The sequence below is a fragment of the Calypte anna genome, chromosome 4B, assembly GCF_003957555.1.
Source record: "Calypte anna isolate BGI_N300 chromosome 4B, bCalAnn1_v1.p, whole genome shotgun sequence".
Taxonomy (NCBI): Eukaryota; Metazoa; Chordata; class Aves; order Apodiformes; family Trochilidae; genus Calypte; species Calypte anna.
Genome location: NC_044249.1, coordinates 17,888,788 through 17,908,591, shown reverse-complemented (window position 1 = coordinate 17,908,591; position 19,804 = coordinate 17,888,788). Strand labels below are relative to the sequence as shown.

General features: G+C 42.0%; 1 protein-coding gene across 4 annotated transcripts in view; it reads left to right on the top strand.

Annotated features, from left to right (window-relative positions):
- FGFRL1 (fibroblast growth factor receptor like 1) overlaps positions 1–19,804 on the top strand; it is a 172,966-nt gene that overhangs the window by 137,452 nt on the left and 15,710 nt on the right. The window lies entirely within an intron of this gene.

The window sequence follows — 19,804 nt, the reverse complement described above, 5'->3', positions numbered from 1 at the left end:
TCTTCTTGCCCAACCAATAAATTTTAGCACTGAGTAGGCAGGCACAAGCCCTTCCTCACCTTGTCCTGAGGGGTTGGGAGATGAACAGTGAGAGGTTTAGATGGAAGCAGAGCTGCGAGCAGCTGGACCAGGTGCCACTGGTGCTCTGAAATGTCACTTTAAAAGCTATTAACATAGTGAAGGCTTTTGAAGGCTGCTGAACTGTTTGTAGCATAATCCTTCTGCTTTTCTCCGGCAGCACTCTGCCTGTTGTGCTAATGGACACTGGTGTGGATGAAGTCCACCATGCACATAGCTCTGGAGAAGACAAGTCCAAGAGTTGCAGATAATTACACTGCATGCTGTGAGTCTGGTACAGGCAGGCAGCTGGGTCTGACCTTCCCCATTTTTTAAGTAGAGTGGAATTTTCTCAAACTTCAGGTTTATCTAAATCTAGGCAGAACTTCTTGAAAGATAAGGAATTACTAATAATAGAGGTGAGGGGTTTTTTTTTGGGGGGGGAGATTTGTCTTGACCTTCTTCGTGTTGCAAACACTTTCTGCAATATTAGAAAGCTGTTTGCAAACAATTTTTGGAGAAAAATTTGCAGTCAGCCAATTCAACAGCCTTTTCTCCAGAGCAATGGTACTGGCTTTTGGTTTCTTTTATTTCTTTCTTCTGTTTTTTGGCTTCTGTAGACTTTGTCTACTCTTACCTTGCTTGAACTGTGAATCAGACTCAAGAGCTGCCAGACTATCCTGGTGTACTTTAGGCAAGTCTTGATATGTAGATCATTTCTCACTGATGTTCTACTTCTCTCTGAGCACTAACATAGCCCTGGATTCTGCTGCTTGGTGAGGCTGGAGTGAAGGAGGAAAGTATCAACTTCTCAGGGCCAGTAGGCAACAGTTGAGGCATAAGAAAAAGAAACCTCTTTTCTGTCCTGCTCTTTGTGAGCATCACTTTGCTACTGAAAATGTTCTCAGCTGTGCCTTTGCACTACAGGTGTCTCTGCTTTTATGTTCTGTAAGTTATGAGGCACGTAGCTCATTTTCCAACATCTACTTTACTTTTCCCAGGGTGGAGCTCAAATGTGTCACTGTGGCTGGTTAAATTAGTTTCTTCTTAACAACAATTTTTTTTTTTTTCAGCGCAGCGTATTTGATCAGCTTGTTTCTTTTCATTGCAATTTATTGCCAGTTATGTTTTCCTTGCTCAGAAGCAGTAATGTATGACATAAAAGCCAGCTCTCCCTTCCCCCCCCAGGCTACACTTGTCAACTCTGTTCACTCTCAGGTGCTGCCATTTTAATAACCAGTTCCTGTTCTTAGATCTCACAGCTGAGACCCGCAGTGAAATGCAATGATTTGGCTGGAAAAAGGAATCTCTTGACTTCTCTTTCACCCTAGGGAAATGGCAAAAGTGGGAGATATGATGCTAATTGTTCACCCCTCACCTGGCATGGAGTTAGGCTGCCTCAACAATTAAATTCTCACCTTTCTGAGATTAGTTGATGTCTGCTGAGTTCCAATCAAACAGCATTTTGTTTGTTCCCACTGGAACCTTTCCTCCCTGTCTCTGTTGCAGGATCACACTTTTATCAGGTGTATTGCCCATGCTGGGGTGGTTCACACTCTTCATCAATCTATAGGGGATATTTGCTGCTGAAGGCAAAGCACTTGTCATTTCCTCAGCTCTGGTAGACAAGAGGGTTGGATGAATTCCTAGAAATATGCTTTGTGGCCATGGCAAAGATGAGTGACTTGTTTTAAGAAATCACAAGGACAGAGAAGCACTTGGGGCCTGATGGCATTTCTGTTCCACGTGGTGGTCCCTTTCCCAGTAGAACATGGGAACTTGTGTCCTGTCTCTTTTGGTGGATGATGTTGAAAACTTGTCCTTTAGTTACATGACAGAAGCACAAACCAATGTCTATTTTTTTACTGTGTGCAGACAAGCAATAACATTTTGAAAAAATAATTCACTTTTAAAGCAACAACTGTAATAAAGCAATAACAATGCTCCCTAAGAATAAGCTCTATCAGGTACAAATTGCCAATGGGGCCACTGGCTGTGTGTACAAATCAGGAATTATCAGACCCACTGCTTATTAAGCTGAAAAACCCCTCAATGTGTAGATCAAATCAGGTATCAAAGAGCTCACACAAATAACCTACATAACACATGTTGTCCCAAGGCAACATGTTACTAAACAGATGTTTTTGCAACTTTCCCTGCTGCTCTTTGCACTGCTGCTGCTAACCAGGGATTTCACCTTCCCATCCAGTAATGCCCTTGTGCAGCTAAAGTGTGATTTGGATTTGGTTTCAGTCAGAAACTTTGAAGGTGGTAATTTTATACAGCCTTTGTTCCTAAGTAATCTGTATTGTTCCTTTTACTGGGACCTTCTACAGGTTGTGCTTGCCATTCCTTTTCTCTTTTTTTTTTCTTTTTTTTTTTTTTTTTTCTTTTTTTTTTTTTTTTTTTTTTTCATTTCCTATGGCATTACTTTTGTCTTGTTGATATAATCCCTTAATAGATTATGGAGAACACTTCAGCCCTTCATAGGGATGCCATTGGAGAAGAGTTTCAAGTTATTGGGTCTTTCAGAGTTGTTCACATCTACCCTTAAACATTAATGTTCTTCATCCATTGTACTCTGAAGCCAGTAAAACATTTTAATTTGCTTTAGTGTGCTTTGACCCAGCCTGTGATGATTGCACACAGTTGCTGTCATGCTGTACAGATTACTAGGAGGAGTTTGTCTGTAGCTATTCCTCTAAAGGAATATTAGCCTTCCTCTTAGATACTGCTAACTCCTTGTGGTAGGGTTGTGCACAGTCAAGCAATGCTTGCCTGAAAAACATGTAGAAGCAAAGAAGGCAGAATTAATGTTACCATGGGTAAAAATTTGAGGCAGTAAGAGGAGTAAATAACTTGTTTATTTTTACTCCTCCATTTTCCCAGCTCCTCTGTATCTTATACCTATGCCTTATCTTTCCACCAGGTGTTGGTTTTGAATATACCAGCTGCTCCCATTTCAGACCAGTGGAAGCAGTGTGCAGATCTGAAAGCAGAGTCTGGCCTTTTGTACAGGAATCCATTTGCCCATCACTCTGGAGCAAGCACAGAGTCACTGTTGAACAGCACAAACCCCACATTGTGTATGAGATTAGGACAGGAAATATGGGATTGCAAGTTGAAACTGCATGGTGAATTTAAGTGAGTTATACACACTGACTAAACCAACATGCCTGTCTTTCTGCCTCTGTGCTCATACCAGAGAGGTTCCCAATTTGGCTGGATTTATCTTCATATTACTCCCAGTTGGTGGGAACCTCTTGCTCCCTGTTTCACAGCTGAGGTCCTGGGCCATCAGCAGGGAAGGTCACTGGTGGCACAGGAGAGGCTGGAGCCTGGCTAGTGCCCTGCTGTCTGCTCTGTTTTTCCCCCTTGAAGGCCAGGAAGGGGCTTTGACAGCTCTGAGATAACAGGTCCCTGAAAGTTCCCTCTGAGAGATGTCTCCTGCACACTGGTGTTTACATATGGCTTCACTGTCTCCAAATTACCTTTTAATTTATTTTTTTAAGTTAAAAAATCAGTAGGTAAGAATGCTTTTTTCATCTTTCTATCCTTTTACTTTTTCAAAAAAGGCTCATGGCAGAAAAAAATCTGCTGTCAGATTTTTTTGTTTTGTTTTTCTTTTTTCTTTTTTCCTTTGGATAGATTAACCCATTGTTTATAGAGCAGAAAACAACATTGTTTTTTCCACTGGGTGGGCAAACCCACAATTATGATAATGAATAATGGGTAATTAACCCTTCTATTCTGCAGAAGATAGTACATAAGACCCACTGCACTCCTTTCCCTGTGAAATGAAGTAGCATTGGTAGTAATCCAAGCCAAACATTGAATGAAGTTGAACAATCACTTGTATTATTATTGCAGTTGTAGCATTTTTATAGCCAGAGCAAAAGGCTTCTGAAATTAAGGTGATATTTAATCCTCTTAAGACTGCTGGCCATCAACTAACTACTCATGCTACAAAAAGGAGATAGCTGCCTTCTGCTCTGCTTTATGCAGAATTGAAGCCACACCTCAGCTTCTGGGAAGTTTCCAATGCAGTTTTCATTTGGAATATCTGGTCACTTGAGTAATATGTAGCTTAGCAATAAAATAGAAGCAATTTTCTGCTTCATTTAAAACATAATCCTAAATTCTACCAGCTTTAGCCCTGGAGTTCAATGGAAAGGTTTCAATATGGGGCTTTGTGATTGAACATCATGTTATAAAATCTGCTTTATATTTTTGGGTAGTTGCATCAGCTCTTGCTTGTGAAGGGTCAGCCTGTTGCATCACCTTCTAGACAGCTTCTTTGGAGAGCCACCAGAGCTGCAAGTGGGGCAGTTGACCTTGTCCAGCCTATCCTTAGTTATTGATGAACTTTCTGGGCTAGAGCAATGTGGGCAAGTTTAACCAGAGGCAGTGGAAATCTGCCCACTCAGCTGAACAAACTGGGTTGTGAAGGAAGGCCACCCCTCTCTTATGAGGTCTTGTGGAAGAAAGCTCTTGCAAGTTAAAATGCTGGCAAATTATGGTTACACCATCCAGAAGTCAAATTAAGGAAGATTCCTTTGGAGGCTGATAGAGTTTTCCACCAGTCTAATTTTTGAGTCCTCAAATAGCAAAACCAGCACAACTAAACCCTACTTTCTTGCTCTGCTGTCTAAAAGGGGATTTGCCAAATCACCTTGACTTGCTTCTCCCTACATGGGAGTCTGCTAATACATGTTTTAGCCATGTAGGTAGTGGGGTTCTGGGGTTTGTTGTACATGCAGTGACTACTCTCTGTCCAGATGTGGTTGGTTTGGAAGTACATGTGGATAAGCAATCAGGTTTCCTTACAACAGGCTGGTGATTGTTCAGTGAGGTTTTGGGGCAGTTCATTATACATCATGTTGAGACAGGAAAGTCCTAAATTACCTTGAGCACTCAGAAATCCAATGAATTCATCAGAGATGAAGTATTGAAACCTACTTTTCCTTATAGAAACCCCAGCTACAGATGGGATTGATCCTCTATGCTCTTGCTAGGCTCTGATGAGTTTTTTGGGGTTTTTTAATGGGAATGAATCCGTTTCATCTTTTTCAGTTTCAAAGCTGTATGACTTCCTACATCATACTGTTCAGTGCAAGGATAATTTTTTTTGGTGTCACCTTGTGGATCCCTAGCAGAAATACAGACAAAGCTATACCATAAGCATTGCAAGAGCATGTCTAGCACCACAGGGCTGGGCATCTTCAGATCTCTTCTGTAGACTTCAGAAGCAGTCATGGATATGCTGCAGACCACATGTTGAAAACCTGTGCCGTATCTGTGCTCATCCCAGAGGCTTGCATCTTCTCTTGGAAATTCCAGTTTGATTCCAAATATTCATAGAATCCTAGAATGTTTTGGGTTGGAAGGGACCTTAAAGATCACCCAGTTCCAACTCCCCTGGATGGGCAGGAACACCTCTCACCAGACCAGGTTGCTCCAAGCCCCATCCAACCTGACCTTGAACACTTCCAGGGACAGGGCAACCAAAGCTTCCCTTTACCAACCCTCACAGAAAATAATTTCTTCCTAATGTTTAATCTAAATCTTCCAGTTTAAAGCCATTACCTTTTGCTTTATTGCTACATGCCCTTGCAAAAAGCCCCTCCCTAGCTTCTACCTCCTTTCAGTGAGTCCCCTTTGGAGCAACCCCTCTCCAGCATTCCTCCCATCCCAGTGCCATGATGCTGCCTTTATTTCTGCTCGAATTCCTGAAGCCTTTCCTCCCCCCCTCAGCATTTGTGTGTCCCAGCACAGGCTTTACCCCAGGCTTCCCATTGCGTAGGCCTCTGTAGTGCTGCCAGATGATACTCCCTGTATAGGCTGTGGGTGATTCTCTCAGCCTCTGGAATGAATTATTTTATTGCTGCCAGCTTGTCAGAGAAATCAGCTTGAAAGCTGAGCCAGAGAGCAGTCCTGGGAGCAACTGATTCAAAGTGGAAGCAAGTCAGCATCCAGCAAAATAAAGGGGGGAATGCATCAGCTGGAGAATACAAGTGCTGGTTTATAAGGGAATTTCAAAAGAACCAATTAGGCTTCAAGAGGGAGCCAGGTCTTATATTTAAAGCTCGTAAATATACAAATCCTGACGATTAAGCATTGTTGCCCAGGTTGTTTTCTTTAAGTTTTGAGTTGAACTGCTGTTGTAAAGATTTGGCATGGGCTGGGACATTTTTTCTCTTCTTGGTTACCTTGCAAGGAATTTGCATTCCTGCTCGGTGCCTGTGCTTTGGTGTGCGTGCTGCCACTGAAAAGGCTGTAAGCCATAAATAAAAGAACAATATGACCACAAGCACCTCCTGCAGGGGAAGAAGAAAGACATGAGTAAAATAATATGCCAGAGAAAATTGCAGACCAGATAATTTATCCACCCCTAATTATTTCTGGGCCAGAAAGAGGTATTTCTTATAATAAGAAAAAACTTTTTTATTTTATTTTTTTTTTCTTTTCCCCTGGTGATTTCAAACTATTGGCCTGTTACAATTTGGTTCAGTTTTAGTTGGCTGCTTCTCAAGAAAAAAATTAATGAAGATCACTTATGAGCACTGTGGAATCAACTGCATATACATTTCTGAAGCGTGTATGTTTTCATGCATTTCTGACACTTTCAGCCTTTCAGACTCCTACATCTTGAAAGAAAACACATCTCAGGTGTCACATTAATCTGGTTGGTATGAGATGATGGCTTGTAAATTGCTGATTTTGGATATGGATGCCAGGCCCATTTAAATGACTTCAGCATAAAGAGGAATAATAGAGTACAGTGCTGCAGTCTTTCAGGAGACGAGACAAAAAGCTGTGCTTGTTAAAACAAAAAGATACCCCAGAAGCAGGAAATTTAATATTATTAATGAAAACAGAAGGAATTCTTAGGAAGGTTTTCACACGATAGAGTTCCTCATTCAGGACATATTGCCATGGGGACTTTACCAAGAGGTCTTGCTTGCATCCTTTTTTTTCCTGAACGTGTCTGCAGCACAGTGAACATTCCTCCTCTCTAACCTATGATGTATTTGTACCATTTGCATCTAATCTGTCAGGCAGGGCCTCTGCTATAGAGCGTGGGAGTTTTGGGCCCAGGGGATTTGTAAGGCTACAGATGCAGAAGCTGAAGTCAGTCAGATTTGGGGCATGAGTAGGGGTTTCCCTGGTGTTAGAAGAAGTGAGGAGTAAACCCTGAGTGCTCTGCAGCCTCGCTGTGCACAGGATGTTCTCACGAGGTTTCCGTTTTCAAGGTTTGGATGTGTTTTGGCATTGGAGTTCTCCTTTTAAGTTGATCCTCTGCAATTTTTCAAGGTTCACTCACAAGTCACGACGGCCCTAGAGGATAACAGCACATGGATGCAATGAAATGCATTCATAAAAATGCTTGTTTTTTGCATGCGTGGGGCTCTAAGTGCTGGTTCTCTCTGAGCGTGATTTAGAGGGACATAAATGCAGCATCTCAACCTTACACATTCATAACTCCTTCCATCAGAAAATCTCAAGGCATTTTACACACAGATGTAACTGGATAATATGTCCTGTTGTCTGTGTGGCATGTCCAACATCAGTTATCATCATTCTTAACCATATGCCAGGGTCTAGAGTATTCCCTCAAGTATGTTACACAGGAGGACTACATGTAAATAGAATATCTGGCAATCTATGAATGGCTCACAGGATTTTAATCAAGTGCACAGTTTTAAAATTGGCATTTAAATCCCTCTCACATCTGTTGTTTAAAATAGTCAACAGTGTGTGGAATACATTCAGCATGCAATATTCATATGAGTATGTTAATGGTAGTATACATTATCAGTAAAAAATAAGGTGTGTAACTGCAGTGCTCACCAGAGTAACTGTTTAGAGGTTTTGGAGAAAGCACTGTTTAGTTATAAAACAATAAATATTCCTCCTCCCCTCACAGATAATACTGAGATGTATTCTCTGTATTTTGAATAGAGGACTTCAATATTCCTATTTTCACCTGTGATACACACACAGTGCTCTCAAAGAGCAGTCCTTATGGGATAACTCACATAGAAAGCTGGTAAAATGAACTTGCTTTAACTTCTAAACATCAAAGAAGGTAAAATACTACTTGGAAAAATTTGTTTATGGATGACCTAGGCAAGGTCACAGGTGACAGTTCACTCTGGTCAGGTGTCAGCCAGCTCTGGTTTATTGATGAGCACTGAATTCAGACTGCAGCCCTAGTCTACCTCTCCATGCCTTTGTATGGTCTCTATGCCTTTGTTCTCCCACCAACAAAACAATATTCTGCTACTTTCTGCATCTCAGAGAAGCCTTTAGAAGAAGTTTGAGGTTTGGACTGGGCTAACATGGGGTGTATTCATCTCTGACTCTAGAAGATTCTGGCTCCTGGGGAGAGCTGTACCTTCACTCTCAAAAAAATGCAGTAACTTTGCCACTGAGCACCCAAAAGGTGTTGAATTCTACCTAAAATATTCTTGACTGTCATATCTTTTTTTTAAGGTGGCTTCTGACTCAGCTCCTTGCTGGTTCTATGCTGGTTGTTCTCACACACTGCTGGTTATGTGCTGGGACAGGCTTTTTTTTTCTTAAAAAAAAAAAAATAAATAAAATAAAATAGAAAAAAAAAGCAAAAAACCACAAGGGAATTTAATTCCATCCCACAGGAATGACTGTACTACAGTAGTCATTGTTTTGAAGTATGTTTTAGAAATTTGTAATGACAGCATTGGGATTATATAGTTAATTGTGGAGCAGCCATTTTTACAATTTGTGTTTCACCCCACATAGAAAGCTATAATTTTCTCCAAATAATTAGGTTGGGTTTAATTTTGGCAAGACGTAGACCCATATCATCCTGTGTAATATACTGTAATCCTCACGTTAGGTGGAATGCCAAGTATTCAGTTTGTTTTGGGAGCCAAGAAAATTGCCACTTGTCCAGAGTTGTTCTTGGACAGAATTGTGACAGTGGTAACATTTTGCTACTTAAACCAGTTTATTATTAGTCTGACAATGACCCAGAGATATATGTAGCATTCATTGAAAATTATCTAAAAGGTGTATGGCACTTCACTAATAAAATTTAGCAGCATATGAGGGTGATTTTAAAGGGCTTCAGCATTTAGACACCAAGTCTGCTTTCTGTCTTTCATGATGGGACTCAAATATCTCAATATCTTTAGCTTCTTGCAATGTTAGAAAGTACAGTGGCCAGAGAGATTACACTGCTGCCATTTTGCTATAATGCTACTGCATATCAGTTTGTTAACATAAGACAGATCTAAGTTGTTTGGTTTGTTTTTAAAAAAAAAAAGCTAAAATTTCTTCTTTTCCAAGTGCTTTTTGTGTACTTTCTGTCTCAGTGATTTAGTTGTCCTTTGGCAAGTCCATTTATGGAAAGATTTTGACTATATAGTCATAGGTTGGTGGCTGTTGAGAGCCTGACAGCTGCAAATGCTGTATTTTAAAAAATCTGTATTTATTAGATATATGAATCATTTTTTGTAATAGTTCTCATCTGAAATCTGAGAGGGAAAATTCCCTAACAATATTTTGTGCCTTACTGGATATAACTAACATCTTAGACACTGAGATTTTTATATGTTCTGTAATGTCCAATTAAAAACTACCATCCTTTCTTGATTTCTTGGCACTTTTACCACTTATAGGTGCTGTTATTTTTGGAAATCAAAGTTAAAACATAATAGGCCAATGATTGATCTTTATGAGGTGTGATTTTTCTCCTAGAGCAAGCACATGGGGCTCACTTTTCCTATTAAAGATGTTGAGCAGCAGTCCTCTCTAAGAGTTTTCTTCCTTTGGTAACTGTCACACTGCACAGGATGTTTCATTTTCCTCCACAGGAGTTATTTTTACTTTTCCACCAGGAAACTGTGAGATATGTAAGCCCATCAAGAATGTTTCAGTAATTTTCATACTGGTGTTGGAGAAACAGCTGGATCCACATTCCTGCCTGTAAAGTCCAGTATTGCAATTCCCAGTTCACCATGATGGACTGGGTAATTCCACACTGAGGAATTAACTCAGTGTTTGGAAGGGACAGGCTTGTACAATTGATTATTTTTGTTTGATTATAAATGCCATCCAAAAATAATTCCTGTACTCAGTCACTGACACGTGTGACCTCTCTTTTCTTCCAAGCCCTCTGGAAATTTCTTTGTGCTGGCTGTTTTGACCATGTGAACGTTCAGAGAGATAGAACATGTGTCAGTGATGTTCCTCCACATCTCAGTGAAGGAAATAATAAACATCCATCAGTGCTACTAGGAAGGGGAGTGGTAGAGGCACATCCTTATGTGGAACAGCAGCTGTGTAGTAGTTAAAATAGAAGGCTGAGAGCCAGGTCTTATCAGTTTATCCTCAGCTCTGCTGTAATCTTCTTCTTATCATTAACCTTGCATTAGTCCTTTCAGTGGCATGTCTCCCTCCCCCAACCCTAAGCAATTTAGGATTGTTGAAGATGGGATTTTGGCCTTGGATGGCGTGCTCATAGCACCTCACTTTTGGCACCCACTGCACGTGGTTGAAGCTCCCTTCATCATCTCTTTTGCAGTCAGGGAAGAGAGGTAGATGTCAACCTGATCTTCTTCTCTTATGGGGGTTCTCACTCTCAAGTTGGGCACCAGAGTAAGGATTCTTTTGTCTTTATTTGTCTGATAATAAAAATCACATAATTCTTCCTACTGCTTTTAAACTTACTGCAAGTAACTAATGATTTATTATCATAAAAATAAATGCAGTAGAATTGTTATAAATTCAGATAGGCTGATAGGTGTGACAAATGAAGCTTTGCTTCTCAGCTCTATAGAAGTACAAGACCTCCATCATTCCCCCACCAGGACAAAATGAGTGGATGATAAAAATTATGTTTCTTGAGGAACCTTAGTTCATGTGACATCCACTCTGTGTCTGCTCTGCCCAGGCACTAAACTCTTTAACCAGGGTCTGTTTTAGTGCTGTGTGTGAATAACATCTAATATACTGGGAACTTATCTCCAAGAAATCTTTGATACTATCATGGTGCAAGTAACAAATAACACTGACAAATGTTATTAGTTTTTTTAAGGCCTTGAACAGATGATTTTGGTGCTACTGTTTCATGCTCAGAAAGTACTGGTGGCAAGGCAGAAGCCTAACCACTCATCTTGTTCTCTGATTTCTTCTCCCTTTCATCCTCCTCAGCAGCAGATCAAGAATGTAACCACAGACTGATGCCTGTGGTGCAGAGCTCTTGGGGCTTGCTGTCTGTGTGCTGCAGCATGCTGATAAAAAAAAAGGAACCTCAACAACAACAACAAAGAAGGAAAAATTGTTTTCTTGCCCCCTGTGGAATGGAGACCTGAAGGCAGGCAGGAGGTCTTGGTGTCTGGAGGAGTCAGCATGGCAGGAGGCCTGTGACTGCTTTTGTCATGTAATTGTCATCATGGTGGGCCAGGGATTGCAGTGGTTCAGGGAAAAGCTCCATCCATTTCTCCTGGTGGTTCTTTGTGTGGTTACAGCAGGGGCTGGAGCATCCCTTTGTGCAGCCCTGGCATGACTGAGAATGTGTCTCAGCTTGGTGAGCTCTGTGTGTCAAGGAGCAAGGGAAGAACTAAACCTTCAGGAGGGCTTCTCCCTCCCCAGCTTTATGGAAAGTGGTTGGGGAAAGAGGGGGAGAAAGGGTTATAAAGTCAGGTGCAGATCTCAGATGGATACAGAGTCATGGGGACAAAAAAGGGGAGGAGTGTGGTGACCATGGTATGCACAGGGCTCATCCTGCATGGAATCGGAAGAGCTCCATGCAAGAGCTCCAAAGTTCCTCAGTATAGATACAGCCAGCAGGGATTTTTTTTATGGTCTTCAAGGACTTTTTTTTCATGGGCACTCTTCTGTTGTGCTTTTTCATTCCTACCAACCATGCTGTGTTCACAGCAACAGGCAAGGGAATACTGAAGCTCTTTTTGGGAACTAGATGAGCCAACCTTGGCAACAGGATTTGTAAAATATCTAGTTTAGCCATAGTTAGACTATTATAATTTAAAATTATCCAAAGACTGAGGAATCAGCCTGGAGAAAAAGGACCTGGGGAAGTGATTATCTCTCTGTATTGGGCACTGGTAAGGCTGGACCTTGAATACTGTGTTCAGGTTTGGGCCCCTTACTACAGGAAAGACATTGAGGTGCTGGAATATTTCCAAAGAAGGGCAACAAAGTTATTGAAGGATCCAGAGAGTTAGTCTCATGAGGAGCTTCTGAGGGAGCTGGAATTTTGTAGCCTGGAGAAAAGGAGACTGAGAAAATACCTTAATGCTCTCTCCAATGGCTTGAGAGGAGGGTGTTGCAAGATGGGAATTCATCTCTTCTTCCAAGTAACAATAGGACAAGAGGAAACAGCCAAAAGTTGTGCCAGGGGAGGTTTAGATTGGATATTAGGAGAAATTTTCCCACTGAAGGGGCTATGAACCACTGGCACAGGTTGCCCAGGGAAGTGGTTGAGCCGCAATCCCTGGAGGTACTTAAAGGAGATGTAGATGTGGCACTTAGAGATGTGGTTTAGTGGGACTTGGCAGTGTTGGGTTTACAGTTGGGCTCAATGATCTTAAAGGTCTTGTCCAACCAAATGATTTCAAGATTCTGTGAAATAGAACTTCTTTCTCTTCTTTGGGGCAATCTCTCCGTATTCTAGAAGATGCCCCTTTTGGGAAGCTTTCACAAACGTTCAATTTAAATACTCTCATTTTCTATCTCATTATTTGTGCATCAATCCCTTTGTATGCTTATAATGCCCCACTTTTCCAAAGTTCCATCCCTCCACCTTACATATTTACCTCTCTAAGGAAATATGTGATCCTTTTCCGTTCAAGAGTTTTTAAGTCAAACCCAAACAATCAACCACAGCATTCTTTAGTGGTCTGCAAGACTACAGAGCAAGGATATGTCTATGTTGGACTCACAGCAGAGATTGCACTATTAAGAAGGAATTTGTGGTATAAGAGTTAGCTCAGGTGCTGGTAGCAGTGGTAGATTCTCTGTGGGATGCTAAAACACTCCAGAGAAGTAGGACTGGTTTGCCTGTGCTGTTGAAGCTAAATCTGGACCAGCCCACAAAATAAACTGGCTCTGATATTTCTGTGCTACCCAGAGCCCCTCCTTTTTTTAGAGTGAAGTCTTTAGGCTTGAAACAGTCGCTTCTGACGCACATTCACCTGTGTGTTATGGGATGCAGCAATAATCATCAATTAAGAGCTTAATCTATTACAGGTAATAGGATGGGCCTGTACCTCATCAGAACTTTAAAATGTGGGATATTGATTGATCTATGCACAAAAGTCTTGTTTCTTCACTACATAGCCAGGGATTTAGTCTGTAAACTTGGAGCCTCTCCAGTGTTTCAGGAGGCAGATGGGCTGCAAAGGGTTTTTTGCAAAGCATCCTCCTTACAGACAGATTCCCAGGGCTGGGCCTGAAGGGAAAGAAGTGAAAATTTTTGCATGGAAATTCTTATTAAAATGGCCAGAACTGAAAATACCAAAAAAGCCACTAACACAAACATTATTTTTATTTTCAGGAAATTCCAGTATCAACTCCTCTGGTTGTTTTTGGCCCAACTGGAGTCAAAGGCAGTAGGCAGTAAAGTCTCCAGTGCCTGTTAGAGAGGCAAATTCTCTGCCAGTAATCTTTTAGTTCATGTTGGGGGTTTTTTGGTGCTTTTTTTTTGTTTTGGTTTGGGGTTTTTTAAGAGAAAAGTAGAGTGTTTCTTGGCTATGGACTCCTCAAAATGGGTTTCTTACCCAATCTTGAGGGGATTTTTTTGGCTGGTTCCAAGGAGAGGGGTTTTCTCTGAGTGATATTTTTTCCTCTCTCCAAGTATTCCTGATGCCTCTGCTTGCACTATGCCCTTCCAAATCAATTCTGAACACATTTCCTGTCTTTTTATAGCATCATCATCATCATTAATATAGTAGGCAGGTAAAGGAGTGGTGGGCATGAGATAAAACTTTGATGAGGGAACTATGAAACACACTCAAAATAGGATCTAAGATTTTACTGGGTTTGTCTTAATAGCTTGAGTTCACTGGAGTTTTGTCCTGTTTGCCTCCTGCAGAAAGGGAGGGTTCAGAGAGGAGCTAAATTATACCTCAGCAATGGGAGGAAATTCAGAATTAGGCAAGATGAGGAGTTTGCATCCTAATCTTTTTCATTATTTCAAATCAGCCTGGGGATTTATCAATGGGTGACCGGTCCCAAGGGTCCTGAAGTCCTAATTCAGACCTCTCAAAACCACAAAACAAGCTGAAAAATCACAAGACCTCAAAAATGCACTTTTTGTTCCTTTTCCTCCAAGCTTGTAGGGTACATTTCAAACTTCTTTACAATCACAGATGTTAAGAATTGTTATTCAATAAAAAGGAATAAATTAGATTCTCAAGTAGTCACTTGCCAGGATCAAGGTACTCCAGAAACACCCCAAATATCACCATTTGAACTATAAAATCCTGGCAGCTGGCAGTGGTAGCTTTCAGAGAGAAATTTTGCTGGCCTCTAAGCTGGGATGTGTTTCCATGGCCATTGAGGGTTAAAACTCACTGAAATGCTAGTGAAACCTGTGGTGTTAATCCACATTAAGGAGATCTGAGGAAAACAAGTGCCTTAATCCCTGCAAACCCAGCAATAAAGTTGTTACTGCCTGCCTACAGATGTACCTCATGGACCATTCATCTGAGCAGCAGATGAACCAGTCAGGATAGCAGAGGACTCACTAAAACAAAAGTCCAGAATGTTCTTACCCTTGCATTTTCCCTTAAATTCCAGCAAGTATTACAGGAAGTCCTGAATTTATCTGAGATAAACTGCAGGTGCCTGCTCTTTCAGACTGTACTTTCACATGTGTTTATTTTTACCTACTGCACCATCAGGACTACTGAAAAATATGTCCAATCACTTCTTGGTCTAAGTTTATGGTGTGTTCCCACCCTTCAGATTAACTGCTTAGGCTCAGCAGAACAAATTCTGATTTAACTCCTAGGAAGACCCCAGAGCCCCCTCCCACAAGCACCTTGTTTTTGGTTCTTTGCTGAACACCTGGAGCAGCAAAGGGCATTGGGCAGCAAGGGTGATGTGCAAATATGATGCATCTGGGTAAAGGCAGGAGTCAGCTCTTAAAGCTGGAGTTCAGAGAGATCTCTTTCATTCATCCATGGGAGAAGGCCTCATTATAATTGTTCAAGCCTGACTGGATTACATCACTTTCCCCCTCATTTCACTCCCTCCCCTCTTGCCTCCCTCCTTTTATTTACACTCCTTGTTCTGCAGCACTGGTGAGTGGGAGCTGCCTTAATGATGCATGCTGATCACTTCATTCCCCACTGTCCCCCCTCCACCACCTCCCCCCAGTGCTTTGAAGTGTGCTCAGGTCTTGGGCTCCAGTTCAGAGGTCACTTTGTTTATTTATGCAAAGCTGGCTCATCTGTGAAATGGGGCTTTCAAGGCCTCTGACATCAAAGACTCCAAAGCTGGTCCCATCAAGTCAGAGCAGGGACAGGCCTTGCATTATAACCAATTGAAGCAACTTTGTGAATCACAGAGAAATATTACAGCTATATTTTTACTTCAAAAACTGGACTGTTGGTTTGACTCATGGTTGGATGCCCAGCACGTAGTATTGGCCTGAAAGCAGTCATACCCTTCAGCTCTCCCTTCATGGAGAGTCTGTGGGTAAATAAAATTTGATCCTGGCTGGGTAACAGTCTGTGAATATTTCCCATCAGTTTCTCTCAGAGCTGTACAGTTATGCAGAATTTTCCATTTATTTTAACTTTTAAGAGGGAATGGAATAGTTCTGCTATGGCAATAAGCAGCAACTATTCCCTGCTTATGTGGCACTCTTTGGATCTTAGGATCCTCAAAGTGCTCTGTCAGTCAGTGGAGTTAGATACAGACATCACTTTTCTGCAGAAATCCAGCCTGGTCTGGGACAGGGGGTAGACCAGAAAGATGTGTGGCAGGCAAAATTCAGAAAGCATCATGGGTTTTGAGGTGAGAAAGGATATTTTTTCCATAATGTCAGCACTGACAGTCAGAGCCTGATGTGCTTAGATATGTGAAGTCTCACGCAGAAATAAACCTGTAACTGCATCTTTTAGCCCCACCACACACTTCCCCAGCACAGCACCAGCATCTTGGTCCTGGGGCACCTTAGAATGAGATCCTGAAGCAAGAGAGTAAGTGGCTGGAGAGCACCTGGGGATCACACCACTGGGATGGCATTCCTGAACAATGGGATGATGCATCTGGATGCATCCTGACCTCATCTTGTAGGGCCAGGTGTGGCATTTAGAGAGGAAGGATCTACACAAGTTTTTTCTGTGTCTCCAAGTCTATCACTTGACATGATATTGGAGCCATCCATTTCAGGTTTCTTCACCAGCCAGGGTGCTTTCTAACACCATGGAACCCAACTGTACAGTGAGGACACCTAAATCATGTCTATGTTTTCATACCCTCAGATACTCGTGACATAAAATTAGTCAGTGATTATTTTTCAAGGCAGGTTTTCCACTTCAGCTTCCAACTGGCTGCTCTCCTAAGCCTGTGACAGTGTCCAAGAACTCCAGTATGGGCTGACCTTCCAGTATAGGTCACAGAAAAGGGAGCTTGTAGGAAACTTCAGCAGCTCATCCTTCTTAGCCCTGCCTCTTGCCGTAATCTGCTGGCAGCAAAGCTGCCCGTGCTGCAGAGCTGCTCTCTGCTGCCCTTTGCCTGCAGGCTGATTTTTTGGTATGTACTCAGCATCCTGACCTGCCTGCCTCCTTGGGAGCTGACAAGAGTGTGAATAAGAAATCAGCTTATTAGGTCATTTTTGAGTATAGCTGAGACTCATGTGATTCCTGCTACTAACTCATCATTCTGTATGCTGGTCATACATATCTGAGTGTGGCTCATTTTTTCCAGGTCCACTCTGTCTAATAAAAATGTTGCCAGGCCAGTTGCATTTATGAAGCTTGGGGTAACGTGAAGAGCAGGTCTCCAGACCTGGCACTGTGAACCAGGCTTCACACTCCAGGTTTGGGCTGAACCAGATACCTTTGAACATTCAGGAAATTTGGCTTTGGTTTGAGTGCAATAGATCCCTCCCTAGGAGTGAGCAGGCTGACCAAAATGTGCTTGTGGTATAGAAAGATATTGAAGATATTGAACCTTGGTAGCACAGAGACCAAAACAAGTGCAAAAGTGTTTCCCTACCCTAGGAAACCACTTGATATTAAAATTCAAATAACAAAAATGTCTTCAGAAAAGGGGGAGGCAGATTTTTTCCATTTAGCTCCAGTACTGACTTTGGATGGGGCAAGTGTAAGCCAGATCTTGGTGGTATCTGAATTAGACAGAAGTCTTCCATCCTAAGGGTGTTCCTGAGATATGTCTCCCACAATGTTGTTCCACTGTATGTAATAATAAGGTCTTTTTTTGCTCTCTGAAAACACAGCTCAGTCCTGAAGACACCCAAGGTGCCAGAGGGGAGGTTCAAATCCCTCTCTGAATACAGCAGAAGAGGGACTTGACTCAGGGTTACTCACATCCCAGGTTGAGGCTTTAGCATTTTATCACTGGCTGTTCTGCTGCTTCACTCACACTTTTGTCTGGAGATACTGGAAATCTTCCCAAAAGGAGTTTCATCCATATCAAGAATTAGCTTTTTTCCTACAGTTCTCAAGTGTGAGAATGCTTTAACATCTCCCTCCTGGTGTGCAGCTCTGGGCATGAGAAGGAGTAGTTTTTGCTCTAAATGAGTTTCCATGTTTATGACAATTCCCCCCCACCACTGAGACTTATGCTATGTGTTGTTGTTAACATTATCACCTTCCTAACAAAAGTGAAAATGGTTCCAATAGTTCTAAAACAACACAGAATGTCTAAATGCATGCAGTTACTTATTTCAGTCTTGCTCTTCCACCAAATTATCTATTTCATAGGCTCAGCACAGTGACATTAGTTATCTTGATCTCTTCCCCCCAAATGATTTTTTTGGGGTTTAGTAGGTTACTCTGCAGGTTTGTGATTTGGCAGGATAACAACCAAGGAAGCATCTTCAAAGGATCAAACAGATTCAGAACAATTTTACTTACATCAAAAGCTTGGCAGTCTGTCAGGAGGTGCTGAGAAGGCCACTCAGTCCTTGTGTGTAGGCAGGAGGGGTGCACATGGGCTGACATACTGTAACATGAGGCAGGAGGCAAGGGAGGATGTACTGCTCTTTGTACATCAAGCTGAGTAGGATTAAGATGTAATTGACAGAACATTGCCACTTAAATGTCTTAACCACTTTTAAAATATTCAGCAGTTAACAACGGGCAAAAATCCTGTATCTCTGACCACAGATTTTATTTCTTCTTCATCACTCAGTACATTTTTCTAATTGTGTGAAGGGATTTACTAAGTTCTCTGTCAGACAGCATCCAAGATTTCATGCGTAGCACTACTGATATTTATGTGAAAAGTGCCAGAAGATAATCAGTTCAGTATTTTTGACTGAAAGGAGACAATCTGTCATATGCAAGCCATCATCTGTAATGGGGATATTTGTATTCCCTGCTTTCTGTTAGCCAAGGTTGTAAAAATATATTTGTAAAACGCAGCACATGGGTTACTCATCTGTAACACAGGCTGTGGGCCAGCCTCGGAGAGCCTGGATGGGGCTTTTCTGCTCACAGCACCACCTGAGAGTTGATGTTGCCTGACTGTGATGCATTTCAGGCTGCTGGAGCCCCTGGGAAAGCTGCTGGGTTTCCAGAGATGGATGGAGGGTGAGAGGGAGGTGGGAAGGGGCAGTCGGCTGGAGGGAGCTGCTGAAGTAAGCACTCAGTGTGCTGCTGCCCTGAAAGTTTTCTTTTCCCCTGGAAGTGACAGCTGCACATACCTCTGGGAGAAACTGTGCTGGAGTCACCACAAGGAGAAGGGAAAAATCTGCCCAGAAAGAGGGGGGACAAAGCCATGTGGTGTTGCAGCCTCTCTGTTTAAGGGACGGGGGCAAACGAGATTACAGCTGGGGAGAAGGGATGATTTTCCAAGAGAGGAAACCTTGGTTGGGGTTAAACACACACTCTTCTCACAAGGAAAAAAACAAACCAAAAACCTGCAAGCAAGTTCACAAAACAAGCACTATTTGAGGACAGCCCAACTTTACAAACAACTGTAAAGAGCAGCTCTCCTATTTGTATGTTTTGGGGGGGACCATGGTCATGTAGAAACTGAGATAAAATTTCCCTCTCTACCACAGAGATTGCAGCAAGAAAATTAAAATTCCTCTCTTTTGCTCATGCAAAATTTCTCTCTTTTACTTCTGGGCTTTAAGAGTTGGGCATTTGGAAGGATTCATCTCTTAGGTGAGGTGTTTCCACTTCTCTCAATTTTTTTTTTAATTTTTTTTACACCACTCTGGGGCACTTCCTTATTGACAGGAACTTTTTCCCAACCTTCATTTGGCTTGTGTCTGAAAAATCACACTTGTCACACTTCAGTGCCACTTTAGCTGGGAGCTGAGAATCTCTTGATCCAGAGCTATGGCTGCTCCATTTGTAGAGCACAGAAGCAGCCTTAGAAGAGCCACTCTTTGTTGCACAATCACCCATAGGTGACAGAAGTTCCTCAGGTGGAATTCCCTCCTGGTGTGCTGCATTGCTATAGGAGATGCTCTGAGCTGAGTTCTTGTGAAGTAGAGATCAGGCTCTTACTGAAGGAGGGAAATGCTTCACAC